The sequence below is a fragment of the Syngnathus scovelli genome, unplaced genomic scaffold (genome assembly GCF_024217435.2).
Source record: "Syngnathus scovelli strain Florida unplaced genomic scaffold, RoL_Ssco_1.2 HiC_scaffold_63, whole genome shotgun sequence".
NCBI classification, from domain to species: Eukaryota; Metazoa; Chordata; class Actinopteri; order Syngnathiformes; family Syngnathidae; genus Syngnathus; species Syngnathus scovelli.
In genome coordinates this window covers 25,001-45,000 of record NW_026061645.1, presented here as the reverse complement: position 1 = coordinate 45,000, position 20,000 = coordinate 25,001, and positions in this window count along the sequence as shown.

Genomic DNA, 20,000 nt, shown 5'->3' with positions numbered 1-20,000 from the left:
AGCGGGCGTGCGTAAGAGGCGCGTCCGGGGATGAGGCAGCATCCTCGGACACCGGCCGGGAGCGCGCGGGCGCTGTGGAAGTAAGTACATCCGCTCCTGGTACCTAAAAATTCCTCCAGCGGCGGGCCCCGGGCCTAAACTTTCTCCGGGCCGCGCAACACGCACTTTCCGCCGGACACCGACGGAGGCAGCGTCCCCCTCCTGCGGTGACAAAAAAAATCCACCCCTGGTACCTAAAAATTTCTCCAGCGGCGGGCCCCTGGCCTAAACTTTCTCCGGCCCGCGCAACACGCACTTTCCGTCGGACACGGACGGAGGCAACGTCCCCCTCCTGCGGTGACAAAAAAAATCCACCCCTGGTACCTAAAAATTTCTCCAGCGGCGGGCCCCTGGCCTAAATTTTCTCCGGCCCGCGCAACACGCACTTTGCGCCGGACGCCGGTCCCAAACCACCACCGCCGACCGCCACAAGGCGACAGCCACCATCCCCAAGCGCCATCCCCGACCGCCACAAGGCGACCGCCACAAGGCGACCGCCACAAGGCGACAGCCACCATCCCCAAGCGCCATCCCCGACCGCCACAAGGCGACCGCCACCAGCCGACCGCCACAAGGCGACAGCCACCATCCCCAAGCGCCATCCCCAAGCGCCACCCCCGACCGCCACCAGCCGACCGCCACCAGCCGACCGCCACCAGCCGACCGCCACCAGCCGACAGCCACCATCCCCAAGCGCCACCCCCGACCGCCGCCCCCCGACCGCCACAAGGCGACCGCCACCAGCCGACCGCCACAAGGCGACAGCCACCATCCCCAAGCGCCACCCCCGACCGCCACCCCCCGACCGCCACCAGCCGACCGCCACCAGCCGACCGCCACCAGCCGACCGCCACAAGGCGACAGCCACCATCCCCAAGCGCCATCCCCGACCGCCACCCCCCGACCGCCACAAGGCGACAGCCACCATCCCCAAGCGCCATCCCCGACCGCCACCCCCCGACCGCCACCAGCCGACCGCCACCAGCCGACCGCCACAAGGCGACAGCCACCATCCCCAAGCGCCATCCCCGACCGCCACAAGGCGACCGCCACAAGGCGACCGCCACCAGCCGACCGCCACAAGGCGACAGCCACCATCCCCAAGCGCCATCCCCGACCGCCACAAGGCGACCGCCACAAGGCGACCGCCACCAGCCGACCGCCACAAGGCGACAGCCACCATCCCCAAGCGCCATCCCCGACCGCCACCCCCCGACCGCCACCAGCCGACCGCCACCAGCCGACAGCCACCATCCCCAAGCGCCATCCCCAAGCGCCACCCCCGACCGCCACCAGCCGACCGCCACCAGCCGACCGCCACCAGCCGACCGCCACCAGCCGACAGCCACCATCCCCAAGCGCCATCCCCAAGCGCCACCCCCGACCGCCACCAGCCGACAGCCACCAGCCGACCGCCACCAGCCGACCGCCACCGGCCGTTCGCGGTGTGCGCCGCCGTTCCCCAAGCACCCTCCGGGACGAAGCCGGAGCCAGAGAATAGCAGCGGTGGTGCGTAAAAGCTGCGGCCGGGCCTCGCGGAAGGTCCCCGGGCGGCGAGCTGCGGAGCCCCGGCCTCCAGCTTCCACCAGGTAATAGGACCGGGCGCGCGTAAAAGCTGCGGCCGGGCCTCGCGGAAGGTCCTCGGGCATCCAGCGAGATCACACGGCCCCCACCGGAGGCGGCTAGCGCCTCCGTAGAGTAGTACCGGCCCGTGGAAGCGGCCGCCCGTCAGCCTGCGTTGCCGCTGGTCGAAAAATGCACTAAGTGCCAAACCCCATTCATTTACAACGGCGTGTCCGCCAGAGGGCGCACTTCCCCCGGCGGACCAGCCGGCGGGGCTCGTTAGAGAGTGTATCCGCCTGGCAGTGCCTCCTGGACGGCCTGTATTCCGGACCGCGACCGCTAACTTACGGGAGCCTAAACGGCCCGCGGACCAGCCGGCGGGTCCTCCGTGAAAGCCTATCCGCCTGGCGGTGCCTCCTGGCCGGCCTGGATTCCGGACCGCGACCGCTCACTCGCGGGACCCTAAACGGCCCGCGGACCAGCCGGCGGGTCCTCCGTGAAAGCCTATCCGCCTGGCGGTGCCTCCTGGCCGGCCTGGATTCCGGACCGCCACCGCTCACTCGCGGGACCCTAAACGGCCCGCGGACCAGCCGGCGGCTCCTCCGTGAAAGCCTATCCGCCTGGCGGTGCCTCCTGGCCGGCCTGGATTCCGGACCGCCACCGCTCACTCGCGGGACCCTAATCGGCCCGCGGACCAGCCGGCGGATCCTCCGTGAAAGCCTATCCGCCTTCGCCGGTTCCCCGGCCGGCCACGGGTGGCGAGAATCCGGCCTCCTCGCCCGGAGCGCGCTTCGACTTGGGCGAAAAATGCACCAAGTGCCAAACCCCATTCATTTACAACGGCGTGTCCGCCAGAGGGCGCACTTCCTCCGGCCGGCGGGGCTCGTTAGAGAGCGCGTCCGCCTTGGCCGGTTCCCCGGCCGGCCACGGGTGGCGAGAATCCGGCCTCCTCGCCCGGAGCGCGCTTCGACTTGGGCGAAAAATGCACTAAGTGCCAAACCCCATTCATTTACAACGGCGTGTCCGCCAGAGGGCGCACTTCCTCCGGCCGGCGGGGCTCGTTAGAGAGCGCGTCCGCTTTCGCCGGTTCCCCGGTCGGCCGCGAACGGCGAAAAGCCGGCCTCTTCCCCCGGAGCCCGGTGGGCGAATTTTTTTTTTTTTTTTTTTTTCAAAGTGCCAACGGCTCTCGCGCCGCGCTGCGTCCGCCTTCGCCGGTTCCCCGGTCGGCCCGAACGAGCGAAAATTCGGCCTCTTGCCCCGGAGCCCGGTCGGCGAATTATTTATTTATTTATTTATTTATTTTTCCAAAGTGCCAACGGCTCTCGCGCCGCGATGCGTCCGCCTTCGCCGGTTCCCCGGTCGGCCACGAACGGCCAAAAATCGGCCTCTCCCCCCGGAGCCCGGTCGGCGAATTATTATTTATTTATTTATTTATTTATTTATTTATTTTTCCAAAGTGCCAACGGCTCTCGCGCCGCGATGCGTCCGCCTTCGCCGGTTCCCCGGTCGGCCACGAAGTATTGCGCATGATTATACGCGATGTTAATATTTATTTAATTATTAAATAAATACATACATGTGTTTATTAATGATATACGCGATGTTAATATTTATTTAATTATTACCTATATTATGAATAAACTAACGGTGATTTTACACGATTTGACTACATACGTGACCGTGATATAGTGCCGAGGGCTCCCGCGCCGTCACGCGTCCGCCTTGGCACGGGTCGCCCGCGGCAGCGAGCGTTCGGCTCGCGGGGGTCCGCGGGGTGTTATTAGGGAGTGCGGCAGCCGTGCCGAGGCTCCGGCCGGCCGCCGGAAGTCCCGCGGGGGAGCGTCGGAGCTCCGCGAGGCCGGCCGGGGAGCCTCTTAGTCATCGCCCGCGCTCGCGGTGGTCCCGGTCGCTTAAAGTGCCACGGGAGGCGTAGCGATGCGAGTGAGTGTGCGCAAAGTGCGAGAGGCGGTGCATTTACGCGCCGTGTCCGCGAGAGGGAGGCAATTCCCCGTTGCGACCTCCGGGAGATCAGCGGGCCGCCGAAAAGGCTCGGCCGGGGTGCCTGGAGCCTCCTCGGGCGTCGAGTTAGGAGGGGGGCGCGCGGAGAACCGGCTGGATGTCCCCTGGAAGCTCAGCGGGCCGTGGGAAAGGCTTGGCCGGGGTGCCTGGAGCCTCGGCCGGCTTAAAAAGTTGGGAGGGGGGCGCGCGGAGAACCGGCTGGAGGTCCCCTGGAAGCTCAGCGGGCCGTTCAAAACGCTTAGCCGAGGTGCCTGGAGCCTCGGCCGGCTTAAAAGTGAGGAGGAAAGCGCGCGGAGAACCGGCCGGAGGTCCCCTGGAAGCTCAGCGGGCCGTGGGAAAAAGCTCAGCCGGGGTGCCGGAAGCCTCGGCCGGCTTAAAACGTGAGGAGGAAAGCACCGGGAGAACCGGCTGGAGGTCTTCTGGAAGCTCAGCGGGCCGCCGAAAACGCGTAGCCGAGGTGCCGGGAGCCTCCTCGGGCGTCAAAAGTGAGGAGCGACGCACCCCCGAGAACCGCCTGGGTCCTCCAGCCACCGTTGAAAAAGACGTCGAGTCAGGCTACCTTAAGAGAGTCACAGCTACTCCCGCCGTTTACCCGCGCGGAGCGTCATCGCCTCCGCGAACCGTCAAAAATAAATAAATACATGAATAAATGTCAAGTGAGCCTACCTTAAGAGAGTCGTAGTTACTCCCGCCGTTCGGCCGCTCAAAGTGTCATCGGAAGCGGACCCACGCAAGTAAGTGTGCGCAAAGTGCGAGAGGTGGTGTTTTTACTCGCCGCGTCCGCCAGAGGGAGGCAATTCCCCGCCGCGACGGCACGGGCAGCTTCCGAGCGTCTCCCCGAGCGCTCGGAAGTCCGTGCGGGGGGGAGATGAGAGCCGTGCGAGGTACCAGGTGGAGCCGGACGGCGCGGTGCTTCCAAGCAGCCGATCCGCTGGGCTTGGAGCTATTTTCGGCCACTTGGCGCGCGAGCACGGCCTCCCGGCGGTGCCGGGGGGTGGTGCGCGAGCGCGCCGGCCGCCGGAGGTCCCGCGGAGGAGCGTCGGAGCTCCGCGAGGCCGGGGAGCCTCTCGGTAATCACCCGGGGCCGGCGGAGCGTTATTCGGCCGCTCTGCGCGCGCGCGCACGGCCTCCCGGCGGTGCCGGGGGGTGGTGCGCGAGCGCGCCGGCCGCCGGAGGTCCCGCGGAGGAGCGTCGGAGCTCCGCGAGGCCGGGGAGCCTCTCGGTAATCACCCGGGGCCGGCGGAGCGTTATTCGGCCGCTCTGCGCGCGCGCGCACGGCCTCCCGGCGGTGCCGGGGGGTGGTGCGCGAGCGCGCCGGCCGCCGGAGGTCCCGCGGAGGAGCGTCGGAGCTCCGCGAGGCCGGGGAGCCTCTCGGTAATCACCCGGGGCCGGCGGAGCGTTATTCGGCCGCTCTGCGCGCGCGCGCACGGCCTCCCGGCGGTGCCGGGGGGTGGTGCGCGAGCGCGCCGGCCGCCGGAGGTCCCGCGGAGGAGCGTCGGAGCTCCGCGAGGCCGGGGAGCCTCTCGGTAATCACCCGGGGCCGGCGGAGCGTTATTCGGCCGCTCTGCGCGCGCGCGCACGGCCTCCCGGCGGTGCCGGGGGGTGGTGCGCGAGCGCGCCGGCCGCCGGAGGTCCCGCGGAGGAGCGTCGGAGCTCCGCGAGGCCGGGGAGCCTCTCGGTAATCACCCGGGGCCGGCGGAGCGTTATTCGGCCGCTCTGCGCGCGCGCGCACGGCCTCCCGGCGGTGCCGGGGGGTGGTGCGCGAGCGCGCCGGCCGCCGGAGGTCCCGCGGAGGAGCGTCGGAGCTCCGCGAGGCCGGGGAGCCTCTCGGTAATCACCCGGGGCCGGCGGAGCGTTATTCGGCCGCTCTGCGCGCGCGCGCACGGCCTCCCGGCGGTGCCGGGGGGTGGTGCGCGAGCGCGCCGGCCGCCGGAGGTCCCGCGGAGGAGCGTCGGAGCTCCGCGAGGCCGGGGAGCCTCTCGGTAATCACCCGGGGCCGGCGGAGCGTTATTCGGCCGCTCTGCGCGCGCGCGCACGGCCTCCCGGCGGTGCCGGGGGGTGGTGCGCGAGCGCGCCGGCCGCCGGAGGTCCCGCGGAGGAGCGTCGGAGCTCCGCGAGGCCGGGGAGCCTCTCGGTAATCACCCGGGGCCGGCGGAGCGTTATTCGGCCGCTCTGCGCGCGCGCGCACGGCCTCCCGGCGGTGCCGGGGGGTGGTGCGCGAGCGCGCCGGCCGCCGGAGGTCCCGCGGAGGAGCGTCGGAGCTCCGCGAGGCCGGGGAGCCTCTCGGTAATCACCCGGGGCCGGCGGAGCGTTATTCGGCCGCTCTGCGCGCGCGCGCACGGCCTCCCGGCGGTGCCGGGGGGTGGTGCGCGAGCGCGCCGGCCGCCGGAGGTCCCGCGGAGGAGCGTCGGAGCTCCGCGAGGCCGGGGAGCCTCTCGGTAATCACCCGGGGCCGGCGGAGCGTTATTCGGCCGCTCTGCGCGCGCGCGCACGGCCTCCCGGCGGTGCCGGGGGGTGGTGCGCGAGCGCGCCGGCCGCCGGAGGTCCCGCGGAGGAGCGTCGGAGCTCCGCGAGGCCGGGGAGCCTCTCGGTAATCACCCGGGGCCGGCGGAGCGTTATTCGGCCGCTCTGCGCGCGCGCGCACGGCCTCCCGGCGGTGCCGGGGGGTGGTGCGCGAGCGCGCCGGCCGCCGGAGGTCCCGCGGAGGAGCGTCGGAGCTCCGCGAGGCCGGGGAGCCTCTCGGTAATCACCCGGGGCCGGCGGAGCGTTATTCGGCCGCTCTGCGCGCGCGCGCACGGCCTCCCGGCGGTGCCGGGGGGTGGTGCGCGAGCGCGCCGGCCGCCGGAGGTCCCGCGGAGGAGCGTCGGAGCTCCGCGAGGCCGGGGAGCCTCTCGGTAATCACCCGGGGCCGGCGGAGCGTTATTCGGCCGCTCTGCGCGCGCGCGCACGGCCTCCCGGCGGTGCCGGGGGGTGGTGCGCGAGCGCGCCGGCCGCCGGAGGTCCCGCGGAGGAGCGTCGGAGCTCCGCGAGGCCGGGGAGCCTCTCGGTAATCACCCGGGGCCGGCGGAGCGTTATTCGGCCGCTCTGCGCGCGCGCGCACGGCCTCCCGGCGGTGCCGGGGGGTGGTGCGCGAGCGCGCCGGCCGCCGGAGGTCCCGCGGAGGAGCGTCGGAGCTCCGCGAGGCCGGGGAGCCTCTCGGTAATCACCCGGGGCCGGCGGAGCGTTATTCGGCCGCTCTGCGCGCGCGCGCACGGCCTCCCGGCGGTGCCGGGGGGTGGTGCGCGAGCGCGCCGGCCGCCGGAGGTCCCGCGGAGGAGCGTCGGAGCTCCGCGAGGCCGGGGAGCCTCTCGGTAATCACCCGGGGCCGGCGGAGCGTTATTCGGCCGCTCTGCGCGCGCGCGCACGGCCTCCCGGCGGTGCCGGGGGGTGGTGCGCGAGCGCGCCGGCCGCCGGAGGTCCCGCGGAGGAGCGTCGGAGCTCCGCGAGGCCGGGGAGCCTCTCGGTAATCACCCGGGGCCGGCGGAGCGTTATTCGGCCGCTCTGCGCGCGCGCGCACGGCCTCCCGGCGGTGCCGGGGGGTGGTGCGCGAGCGCGCCGGCCGCCGGAGGTCCCGCGGAGGAGCGTCGGAGCTCCGCGAGGCCGGGGAGCCTCTCGGTAATCACCCGGGGCCGGCGGAGCGTTATTCGGCCGCTCTGCGCGCGCGCGCACGGCCTCCCGGCGGTGCCGGGGGGTGGTGCGCGAGCGCGCCGGCCGCCGGAGGTCCCGCGGAGGAGCGTCGGAGCTCCGCGAGGCCGGGGAGCCTCTCGGTAATCACCCGGGGCCGGCGGAGCGTTATTCGGCCGCTCTGCGCGCGCGCGCACGGCCTCCCGGCGGTGCCGGGGGGTGGTGCGCGAGCGCGCCGGCCGCCGGAGGTCCCGCGGAGGAGCGTCGGAGCTCCGCGAGGCCGGGGAGCCTCTCGGTAATCACCCGGGGCCGGCGGAGCGTTATTCGGCCGCTCTGCGCGCGCGCGCACGGCCTCCCGGCGGTGCCGGGGGGTGGTGCGCGAGCGCGCCGGCCGCCGGAGGTCCCGCGGAGGAGCGTCGGAGCTCCGCGAGGCCGGGGAGCCTCTCGGTAATCACCCGGGGCCGGCGGAGCGTTATTCGGCCGCTCTGCGCGCGCGCGCACGGCCTCCCGGCGGTGCCGGGGGGTGGTGCGCGAGCGCGCCGGCCGCCGGAGGTCCCGCGGAGGAGCGTCGGAGCTCCGCGAGGCCGGGGAGCCTCTCGGTAATCACCCGGGGCCGGCGGAGCGTTATTCGGCCGCTCTGCGCGCGCGCGCACGGCCTCCCGGCGCCTCCGCGAACCGCCAAAATAAATGTCAAGTGAGCCTACCTTAAGAGAGTCACAGTTACTCCCGCCGTTTACCCGCGCGGAGCGTCATCGCCTCCGCGAACCGTCAAAAATAAATAAATACATAAATAAATAAATGTCAAGTGAGCCTACCTTAAGAGAGTCACAGTTACTCCCGCCGTTTACCCGCGCGGAGCGTCATCGCCTCCGCGAACCGTCAAAAATAAATAAATACATGAATAAATAAATGTCAAGTGAGCCTACCTTAAGAGAGTCACAGTTACTCCCGCCGTTTACCCGCGCGGAGCGTCATCGCCTCCGCGAACCGTCAAAAATAAATAAATACATGAATAAATAGTCAAGTGAGCATACCTTAGGAGAGTCGCAGTTACTCCCGCCGTTCGGCCGCTTAAAGTGCCACGGGAGGCGTAGCAATGCGAGTGAGTGTGCGCCAAGTGCGAGAGGCGGTGTATTTACTCGCCGTGTCCGCGAGAGGGAGGTAACTCCCCGTTGCGACCTCCGGGAGAGCAACGGGCCGCCGAAAACGCTCAGCCGAGGTGCTGGAAGCCTCGGCCGGCTCGCAAAGCGAGGCGCGAGGCACCGGGAGAACCGGCTGGAGGTCCCCTGGAAGCTCAGCGGGCCGTGGGAAACGCTCGGCCGAGGTGCTGGAAGCCTCGGCCGGCTTAAAAGTGAGGAGGAAAGCGCGCGGAGAACCGGCTGGAGGTCCCCTGGAAGCTCAGCGGGCCGTGGGAAACGCTCAGCCGAGGTGCTGGAAGCCTCGGCCGTCTCACAAAGCGAGGCGCGAGGCACCGGGAGAACCGGCTGGAGGTCCCCTGGAAGCTCAGCGGGCCGTGGAGAAAGCTTAGCCGGGGTGCTGGAAGCCTCGGCCGGCTCACAAAGCGAGGCGCGAGGCACCGGGAGAACCGGCTGGAGGTCCCTCGGAAGCTCAGCGGGCCGTGGAGAAAGCTTAGCCGGGGTGCCGGAAGCCTCGGCCGGCTCGCAAAGCGAGGCGCGAGGCACCGGGAGAACCGGCTGGAGGTCCCCTGGAAGCTCAGCGGGCCGTGGGAAAGGCCCGGCCGAGGTGCTGGAAGCCTCGGCCGGCTTAAAACGTGATGAGGAAAGCACCCGGAGAACCGGCTGGACGTCTTCTGTAAGATCAGCGGGCCGTGGAAAATGCTAAGCCGAGGTGCTGGAAGTCGAATAAGGCTTCGTCCAAGGTGCTTATAAAGTTCATATCCGCTCGGCTGGAGGTAATTGGCCAGCCGACCAGCCGGCGGGACCTCCGTGACCGCCTATCCGCCTGCCGGTGCCTCCTGGCCGGCGTGGATTCCGGGCCGCGACCGCTAACTTACGGGACCCTAAATGGCCCGCGGACCAGCTGGCGGGACCTCCGTGACAGCCTATCCGCCTGCCGGTGGCTGCTGGCCGGCGTGCATTCCGGGCCGCGACCGCTAACTTACGGGACCCTAAATGGCCCGCGGACCAGCTGGCGGGACCTCCGTGACAGCCTATCCGCCTGCCGGTGCCTCCTGGCCGGCGTGCATTCCGGGCCGCGACCGCTTACTTACGGGACCCTAAATGGCCCGCGGACCAGCTGGCGGGACCTCCGTGACAGCCTACCCGCCTGGCGGTGGCTGCTGGCCGGCGTGGATTCCGGGCCGCGACCGCTCACTTACGGGACCCTAATTGGCCCGCGGACCAGCTGGCGGGACCTCCGTGACAGCCTACCCGCCTCCCGGTGGCTGCTGGCCGGCGCGGATTCCGGGCCGCGACCGCTAACTTACGGGACCCCAATTGGCCCGCGGACCAGCCGGCGGGACCCCCGTGACCGCCTATCCGCCTTGGCCGGTTCCCCGGCCGGCCACGGATGGCGAGAATCCGGCCTCCTCGCCCGGAGCGCTCGTCGGCTTCGGCGAAAAATGCACTAAGTGCCAAACCCCATTCATTTACAATGGCGTGTCCGCCAGAGGGCGCAGTTCCCCCCGCGGACCAGCCGGCGGGACCTCCGTGACCGCCTATCCGCCCGCGCTGGTTCCCCGGCCGGCGCGAATTCCGGGCCGCGACCGCTAACTTACGGGACCCCGATTGGCCCGCGGACCAGCCGGCGGGACCTCCGTGACCGCCTATCCGCCTGCGCTGGTTCCCCGGCCGGCGCGAATTCCGGGCCGCGACCGCTAACTTACGGGACCCCGATTGGCCCGCGGACCAGCCGGCGGGACCTCCGTGACCGCCTATCCGCCTGCGCTGGTTCCCCGGCCGGCGCGAATTCCGGGCCGCGACCGCTAACTTACGGGACCCCGATTGGCCCGCGGACCAGCCGGCGGGACCTCCGTGACCGCCTATGCGCCTGCGCTGGTTCCCCGGCCGGCGCGAATTCCGGGCCGCGACCGCTAATTTACGGGACCCCAATTGGCCCGCGGACCAGCCGGCGGGACCTCCGTGACCGCCTATCCGCCTTCGCTGGTTCCCCGGTCGGCGTGTATTCCGGGCCGCGGCCGCTCACTTACGGGACCAAAATTGGCCCGCGGACCAGCCGGCGGGACCTCCGTGACCGCCTATCCGCCTGCGCTGGTTCCCCGGCCGGCGTGGATTCCGGACCGCGACCGCTAAATTACGGGACCCAAATTGGCCCGCGGACCAGCCGGCGGGACCTCCGTGACCGCCTATCCGCTTGCGCTGGTTCCCCGGCCGGCGTGGATTCCGGACCGCGACCGCTAAATTACGGGACCCAAATTGGCCCGCGGACCAGCCGGCGGGACCTCCGTGACCGCCTATCCGCCTTCGCTGGTTCCCCGGTCGGCCACAGTTGACGAATATTCGGCCTCTCGCTCTGGAAGTCCTGCCGACTTAGCCGAAAATTTTCTAAGTGCCATCGGCTCTCTCTCGGAAAAGTGTCCGCCTCGTCTGGTTCCCCAGCTCGGCCTCAGAATTCGAAAATTCGGCCTCTCTGAGGTACCAGGGGTAGGCTTTATGTACTTGGTCCCCCCACTTAGTGTACTCATCACTTTACCCCCCTTTCGCAAAATATAGTCGGCACGTATGTGCAGAACTGTTTATTTTCATTTTAAAAATTTTCTAAGTGCCAGCGGAAGCTGTCACACGAACTGTCCGAGCTACCACGGTGCCCATCCCGGGCAGTGACGGCAAAAGGCCGATGTGTGTTTGATGGAAGTCTGAATAATTTCTAAGTGCCAACGGCTCAACCGCCGTAAAGTGTCCGCCTCGGCTGGTTCCTCCGGTCGGCCCGAACGAGCGAAAATTCGGCCTCTTCCCCTGGAGGTCCGGAACATTTTGGCGAATATTTTCAAAGTGCCAACGGCTGTTCCGCCGTAAAGTGTCCGACCCGGCTGGTTCCTCCGGTCGGCCCGAACGAGCGAAAATTCGGCCTCTTCCCCTGGAGGTCCGGACGACTTTGGCGAATATTTTCTAAGTGCCAACGGCTGTTGCGCCGTAACGTGTCCGACCCGGCTGGTTCTCCCGGTCGGCCAGAACGAGCGAAAATTCGGCCTCTTCCCCTGGAGGTCCGGAACATTTTGGCGAATATTTTCAAAGTGCCAACGGCTCAACCGCCGTAAAGTGTCCGCCTCGGCCGGTTCTCCCGGTCGGCCCGAACGAGCGAAAATTCGGCCTCTTTCCCTGGAGGTCCGGAACATTTTGGCGAATATTTTCAAAGTGCCAACGGCTGCTCCGCCGTAAAGTGTCCGACCCGGCTGGTTCCTCCGGTCGGCCCGAACGAGCGAAAATTCGGCCTCTTCCCCTGGAGGTCCGGAACATTTTGGCGAATATTTTCAAAGTGCCAACGGCTGCTCCGCCGTAACGTGTCCGCCTCGGCCGGTTCACCCAGTCGGCCAGAACAAGTGAAAATTTGGCCTCTTCCCCTGGAGGTCCGGAACATTTTGGCGAATATTTCCTAAGTGCCAACGGCTGCTCCGCCGTAAAGTGTCCGACTCGGCTGGTTCCCCCGGTCGGCCAGAACAAGTGAAAAATCGGCCTCTTCCCCTGGAAGTCCGGCCGAGTTAAGGCAAATATTTCCTAAGTGCCAACGGCTGCTCAGCCTTAAAGGGTCCGACTCGGCTGGTTCCCGATGTCGGCCAGAACAAGTGAAAATTCGGCCTCTTCCCCTGGAAGTCCGGCCGAGTTAAGGCAAATATTTCCTAAGTGCCAACGGCTGTTCCGCCGTAAAGGGTCCGACTCGGCTGGTTCCCGATGTCGGCCAGAACAAGTGAAAAATCGGCCTCTTCCCCTGGAAGTCCGGCCGAGTTCGGCGAATATTTCCTAAGTGCCAACGGCTGTTCCGCCGTAAAGAGTCCGACTCGGCTGGTTCCCGATGTCGGCCAGAACAAGTGAAAATCCGGCCTCTTCCCCTGGAAGTCCGGCCGAGTTAAGGCAAATATTTCCTAAGTGCCAACGGCTGCTCAGCCTTAAAGGGCCCGACTCGGCTGGTTCCCGATGTCGGCCAGAACAAGTGAAAATTCGGCCTCTTCCCCTGGAAGTCCGGCCGAGTTAAGGCAAATATTTCCTAAGTGCCAACGGCTGTTCCGCCGTAAAGGGTCCGACTCGGCTGGTTCCCGATGTCGGCCAGAACAAGTGAAAAATCGGCCTCTTCCCCTGGAAGTCCGGCCGAGTTCGGCGAATATTTCCTAAGTGCCAACGGCTGTTCCGCCGTAAAGAGTCCGACTCGGCTGGTTCCCGATGTCGGCCAGAACAAGTGAAAATCCGGCCTCTTCCCCTGGAAGTCCGGCCGAGTTAAGGCAAATATTTCCTAAGTGCCAACGGCTGCTCAGCCTTAAAGGGCCCGACTCGGCTGGTTCCCGATGTCGGCCAGAACAAGTGACAATTCGGCCTCTTCCCCTGGAAGTCCGGCCGAGTTAAGGCAAATATTTCCTAAGTGCCAACGGCTGTTCCGCCGTAAAGGGTCCGACTCGGCTGGTTCCCGATGTCGGCCAGAACAAGTGAAAAATCGGCCTCTTCCCCTGGAAGTCCGGCCGAGTTCGGCGAATATTTCCCAAGTGCCAACGGCTGTTCCGCCGTAAAGAGTCCGACTCGGCTGGTTCCCGATGTCGGCCAGAACTAGTGAAAATCCGGCCTCTTCCCCTGGAAGTCCGGCCGAGTTAAGGCGAATATTTCCTAAGTGCCAACGGCTGCTCAGCCTTAAAGTGTCCGACTCGGCTGGTTCCCGATGTCGGCCAGAACAAGTGAAAAATCGGCCTCTTCCCCTGGAAGTCCGGCCGAGTTCGGCGAATATTTCCTAAGTGCCAACGGCTGTTCCGCCGTAAAGAGTCCGACTCGGCTGGTTCCCGATGTCGGCCAGAACAAGTGAAAATCCGGCCTCTTCCCCTGGAAGTCCGGCCGAGTTAAGGCAAATATTTCCTAAGTGCCAACGGCTGCTCAGCCTTAAAGTGTCCGACTCGGCTGGTTCCCGATGTCGGCCAGAACAAGTGAAAATCCGGCCTCTTCCCCTGGAAGTCCGGCCGAGTTAAGGCAAATATTTCCTAAGTGCCAACGGCTGTTCCGCCGTAAAGAGTCCGACTCGGCTGGTTCCCGATGTCGGCCAGAACTAGTGAAAATCCGGCCTCTTCCCCTGGAAGTCCGGCCGAGTTAAGGCGAATATTTCCTAAGTGCCAACGGCTGCTCAGCCTTAAAGTGTCCGACTCGGCTGGTTCCCGATGTCGGCCAGAACAAGTGAATATTCGGCCTCTTCCCCTGGAGGTCCGTTCAAGATTAACGAATATTTTCTAAGTGCCAACGGCTGCTCCGCCGTAAAGTGTCCGACTCGGCTGGTTCCCGATGTCGGCCAGAACAAGTGAAAATCCGGCCTCTTCCCCTGGAAGTCCGGCCAAGTTCGGCGAATATTTTCTAAGTGCCAACGGCTGCTCCGCCGTAAAGCGTCCGACTCGGCTGGTTCCCGATGTCGGCCAGAACAAGTGGAAATTCGGCCTCTTCCCCTGGAGGTCAGTTGAAGTTTAACGAATATTTCCTAAGTGCCAACGGCTGCTCCGCCGTAAAGTGTCCGACTCGGCTGGTTCCCGATGTCGGCCAGAACAAGTGAATATTCGGCCTCTTCCCCTGGAGGTCCGGAACATTTTGGCAAATATTTCCTAAGTGCCAACGGCTGCTCCGCCGTAAAGAGTCCGACTCGGCTGGTTCCCGATGTCGGCCAGAACAAGTGAAAATTCGGCCTCTTCCCCTGGAAGTCCGGCCGAGTTCGGCGAATATTTCCTAAGTGCCAACGGCTGTTCCGCCGTAAAGAGTCCGACTCGGCTGGTTCCCGATGTCGGCCAGAACAAGTGAAAATCCGGCCTCTTCCCCTGGAAGTCCGGCCGAGTTAAGGCAAATATTTCCTAAGTGCCAACGGCTGCTCAGCCTTAAAGTGTCCGACTCGGCTGGTTCCCGATGTCGGCCAGAACAAGTGAAAATCCGGCCTCTTCCCCTGGAAGTCCGGCCGAGTTAAGGCGAATATTTCCTAAGTGCCAACGGCTGCTCAGCCTTAAAGGGTCCGACTCGGCTGGTTCCCGATGTCGGCCAGAACAAGTGAAAATCCGGCCTCTTCCCCTGGAAGTCCGGAACATTTTGGCAAATATTTTCTAAGTGCTAACGGCTGTTGCGCCGTAACGTGTCCGACCCGGCTGGTTCTCCCGGTCGGCCCGAACGAGCGAAAATTCGGCCTCTTCCCCTGGAGGTCCGGAACATTTTGGCGAATATTTCCTAAGTGCCAACGGCTGCTCCGCCGTAAAGGGTCCCACTCGGCTGGTTCCCGATGTCGGCCAGAACAAGTGAAAATTCGGCCTCTTCCCCTGGAAGTGCGGCCAAGTTAAGGCAAATATTTCCTAAGTGCCAACGGCTGTTCCGCCGTAAAGGGTACGACTCGGCTGGTTCCCGATGTCGGCCAGAACAAGTGAAAATTCGGCCTCTTCCCCTGGAGGTCAGTTGAAGTTTAACGAATATTTTCTAAGTGCCAACGGCTGCTCCGCCGTAAAGCGTCCGACTCGGCTGGTTCCCGATGTCGGCCAGAACAAGTGAAAATTCGGCCTCTTCCCCTGGAGGTCCGTTCAAGATTAACGAATATTTTCTAAGTGCCAACGGCTGTTCCGCCGTAAAGCGTCCGACTCGGCTGGTTCCCGATGTCGGCCAGAACAAGTGAAAATTCGGCCTCTTCCCCTGGAGGTCAGTTGAAGTTTAACGAATATTTTCTAAGTGCCAACGGCTGCTCCGCCGTAAAGCGTCCGACTCGGCTGGTTCCCGATGTCGGCCAGAACAAGTGAATATTCGGCCTCTTCCCCTGGAAGTCCGGCCGAGTTCGGCGAATATTTCCTAAGTGCCAACGGCTGTTCCGCCGTAAAGAGTCCGACTCGGCTGGTTCCCGATGTCGGCCAGAACAAGTGAAAATCCGGCCTCTTCCCCTGGAAGTCCGGCCGAGTTCGGCGAATATTTCCTAAGTGCCAACGGCTGCTCAGCCTTAAAGTGTCCGACTCGGCTGGTTCCCGATGTCGGGCAGAACAAGTGACAATTCGGCCTCTTCCCCTGGAAGTCCGGCCGAGTTTGGCGAATATTTTCTAAGTGCCAACGGCTGCTCCGCCGTAAATCGTCCGACTCGGCTGGTTCCCGATGTCGGCCAGAAAAAGTGACAATTCGGCCTCTTCCCCTGGAGGTCCTTTGAAGTTTAGCGAATATTTTCTAAGTGCCAACGGCTCTTGCGCCGAAAAGCGTCCGCCTCGGCTGGTTCCCGCGGTCGGCCGTAATAGGCGAAAATTCGGCCTCTTCCCCTGGAGCGACCTCCAAATTTGGGCGAAATTTTTTCTAAGTGCCTAAAGGTACCAGGGGTTTGGGTACCAGGGGTGCATTACCAACTGGTCTTTTGTCAACCCATGTACTTTTTCTAGAGTACATGGGTTGGTCCCCCCACTTAGTGTACTCATCACTTTACCCCCCTTTCGCAAAATATAGTCAGAACGAGCATGGGGGACGCAATTGTTTTCCATGCAAATCAATTGGGCCTGGTCCGAGCGCTGGTAACGGCCGCCAGCAAGCGTCCCCTGCTCGGATAGCAGAACTGAAGAAGGCACGGCACTTCCAGAGAGAGAGAAAATTTTCTAAGTGCCACATTTCTCAAAAATTTTCAAAGTGCCACATCTCTCAAAAAATTTCTAAGTGCCACATCTCTCAAAAAATTTCTAAGTGCCACATCTCTCAAAAACTTTCAAAGTGCCACATCTCTCAAAAACTTTCAAAGTGCCACATCTCTGAAAAACTTTCTAAGTGCCACGTCTCTGAAAAATTTTCTAAGTGCCACAGCACGGCTGTGAAATATTCAAAGTCCTACAGGCATTGGCAGAATGCGCGGACGGCCGTCTGCTCCCGGCGGCCGCCGCGAAGCTACTACCCCCTCCCGGGGACGGCTGTCTGCTCCCGGCAGCCGTCCTTACCCCCCTCCCCCGTTTGCACCGCCTGAAGTTAGACCCGCCTTGGTAGGGCCCCCACCGGCCCCGGCTCGCCGGCGTTGGGTGGACGGTTCCTGCCCACTTGCGGGTCCCGGTCGCTTGGCAACCGACCGGGGAGGACCAGCCGCCTCCTTAAACACAGGCTGGAAGGGAAATCCGGTCAAGCTACGGAGGACCGGCCGCCTCCATAAACTCAGGCCGGAAGGGAAATCCAATCAAGCTACGGAGGACCGGCCGCCTCCTTAAACACAGGCCGGAAGGGAAATCCAATCAAGCTACGGAGGACCGGCCGCCTCCATAAACTCAGGCCGGAAGGGAAATCCGATCAAGTTACGGAGGACCGGTCGCCTCCCTAAACACAGGCCGGGCAAAAATCCACGAATGGCCCGTCAAGGGTAGAAGGTCATCCAAGGAAGGAGGTACCGGCCGCCTCCTTAAACACAGGCCGGGCAAAAATCTGCGAATGGCCCGTCAAGGGTAGTAGGTCATCCAAGAAAGGGGGTACCGGCCGCCTCTATTAACAGGCCGGGCAAAAATCTGCGAATGGGCCCGTCAAGGGTAGTGGGTCATCCAAGGAAGGAGGTACCGGCCGCCTCCTTAAACACAGGCCGGGCAAAAATCTGCGAATGGCCCGTCAAGGGTAGTAGGTCATCCAAGAAAGGGGGTACCGGCCGCCTCTATTAACAGGCCGGGCAAAAATCTGCGAATGGGCCCGTCAAGGGTAGTGGGTCATCCAAGGAAGGAGGTACCGGCCGCCTCCTTAAACACAGGCCGGGCAAAAATCTGCGAATGGCCCGTCAAGGGTAGAAGGTCATCCAAGGAGGGAGGTACCGGCCGCCTCCTTAAACACAGGCCGGGCAAAAATCTGCGAACGGCCCTTTAAGGGTTCTGTCTCATCCAAGAAAGGGGTACCGGCCGCCTCAGAGGCCGGAGCGAAGGGGGCGAAAGGCTGTCGATGGGGAAGGATCGGGGCCACGGCTAATCTAGCGATGCCCGCGTCGGGCGGTCACTCCGACGAATGAGCGGGGCCGAATCCGGCGCGAGGCGGCCTTCAGGCACGTGGTTCGAGACGACCTCACCCGGCTCTAGCCCGGAGGATCGGAGGCAACGGCCGTCTCCTTAAGCTAAGGCCGGACGAAAATCTGCGGATGCGGTCCATCCAAGGCAGACGGAGGTACCGGCCGCCTCGGTAAATAAAGCCCGGGCAAAAATCTGCGAACGGCCCGTCAAGGGTTCTGTCTCATCCAAGAAAGGGGTACCGGCCGCCTCAGAGGCCGGAGCGAAGGGGGCGAAAGGCTGTCGATGGGGAAGGATCGGGGCCACGGCTAATCTAGCGATGCCCGCGTCGGGCGGTCACTCCGACGAATGAGCGGGGCCGAATCCGGCGTAGGCGGCCTTCAGGCACGTGGTTCGAGACGACCTCACCCGGCTCTAGCCCGGAGGATCGGAGGCAACGGCCGTCTCCTTAAGCTAAGGCCGGACGAAAATCTGCGGATGCGGTCCATCCAAGGCAGACGGAGGTACCGGCCGCCTCGGTAAATAAAGCCCGGGCAAAAATCTGCGAACGGCCCGTCAAGGGTTCTCTCTCATCCAAGAAAGGGGTACCGGCCGCCTCAGAGGCCGGAGCGAAGGGGGCGAAAGGCTGTCGATGGGGAAGGATCGGGGCCACGGCTAATCTAGCGATGCCCGCGTCGGGCGGTCACTCCGACGAATGAGCGGGGCCGAATCCGGCGTAGGCGGCCTTCAGGCACGTGGTTCGAGACGACCTCACCCGGCTCTAGCCCGGAGGATCGGAGGCAACGGCCGTCTCCTTAAGCTAAGGCCGGACGAAAATCTGCGGATGCGGTCCATCCAAGGCAGACGGAGGTACCGGCCGCCTCGGTAAATAAAGCCCGGGCAAAAATCTGCGAACGGCCCGTCAAGGGTTCTGTCTCATCCAAGAAAGGGGTACCGGCCGCCTCAGAGGCCGGAGCGAAGGGGGCGAAAGGCTGTCGATGGGGAAGGATCGGGGCCACGGCTAATCTAGCGATGCCCGCGTCGGGCGGTCACTCCGACGAATGAGCGGGGCCGAATCCGGCGTAGGCGGCCTTCAGGCACGTGGTTCGAGACGACCTCACCCGGCTCTAGCCCGGAGGATCGGAGGCAACGGCCGTCTCCTTAAGCTAAGGCCGGACGAAAATCTGCGGATGCGGTCCATCCAAGGCAGACGGAGGTACCGGCCGCCTCGGTAAACAAAGCCCGGGCAAAAATCTGCGAATGGTCCGTCAAGGATTCTGGCTCATCCAAGGTGGGGGTACCGGCCGCCTCTATTAACAGGCCGGAGTACAGGGGGCGAAAGGCTGTCGATGGGGAAGGATCGGGGCCACGGCTAATCTAGCGATGCCCGCGTCGGGCGGTCACTCCGACGAATGAGCGGGGCCGAATCCGGCGCGAGGCGGCCTTCAGGCACGTGGTTCGAGACGACCTCACCCGGCTCTAGCCCGGAGCGAATATCATCTCCAAGGTGTGGAGGCAACGGCCGTCTCCTTAAGCTAAGGCCGGACGAAAATCTGCGGATGCGGTCCATCCAAGGCAGACGGAGGTACCGGCCGCCTCGGTAAACAGAGGCCGGGCGAAAATCTGCGAATGGTCCGTTAAGGATTCTCTCTCATCCAAGGAAGGGGTACCGGCCGCCTCTATTAACAGGCCGGAGCACAGGGGGCGAAAGGCTGTCGATGGGGAAGGATCGGGGCCACGGCTAATCTAGCGATGCCCGCGTCGGGCGGTCACTCCGACGAATGAGCGGGGCCGAATCCGGCGCGAGGCGGCCTTCAGGCACGTGGTTCGAGACGACCTCACCCGGCTCTAGCCCGGAGCGAAAAAACAACACTCTTATAACCTGACCGACATGCGCCCATGACCCGCCTTGGTAGGGCCCCCACCGGCCCCGGCTACCGCCGGCGTTGGGTGGACGGTTCCTCCCCACTTGCGGGTCGCACTCCAGCGCTACGGCCGCCGCGCGAGCGCGCGCCCCGCGCCGCCCGCGCAGGCCTAGCGCGAACCGTACGGCAGCGAAACCGAGACGCCCCGGCTCAACCTCACCCAGAGGCCATCCACGGAGGCCGAGCGCGCGATCCGACTTGCGGCACGCCACGTGGGCGTCCGCCGGCCGCGCCGGTCGACCGCGAAACCGATTTCTCAAAGACCAAGCCCGAGTCCCAACCTCCGCACATATCCGCACACGCCTTCCCGACCACCGCGAAGCGGGAGGCGTCTATCGTGGCCGCCGGGGCGTATGACCCCTCCGCGTGAGGCGTGCGGGCTCGGGGGGGCCGCAACGACCGAGTCTGACTCGGACGGGGCGCAGCTTCCCTCCCGGTCGCAGCATCAGCGCCGAACGCGCGACGTCACCAGCCCCCCGGAACGGTTCGTCGGGAGCGCGGCAATGGCCCACATCTCACCTCGCCAGCCGGCCGCAGCGGGCCGCGCCGAACCGAGTCTGACTCGGGGTGCGCACAGTCCCGTCTGGGTCACGGAGGCGACGAGCTGTGACCGCCACCGTCGCCCCTTCGTCCTTCCGGATCCCCCCAGCGCCGGCAAAACTCCGCATCCTGGCCGCATCGCGTGACCGGGCGGG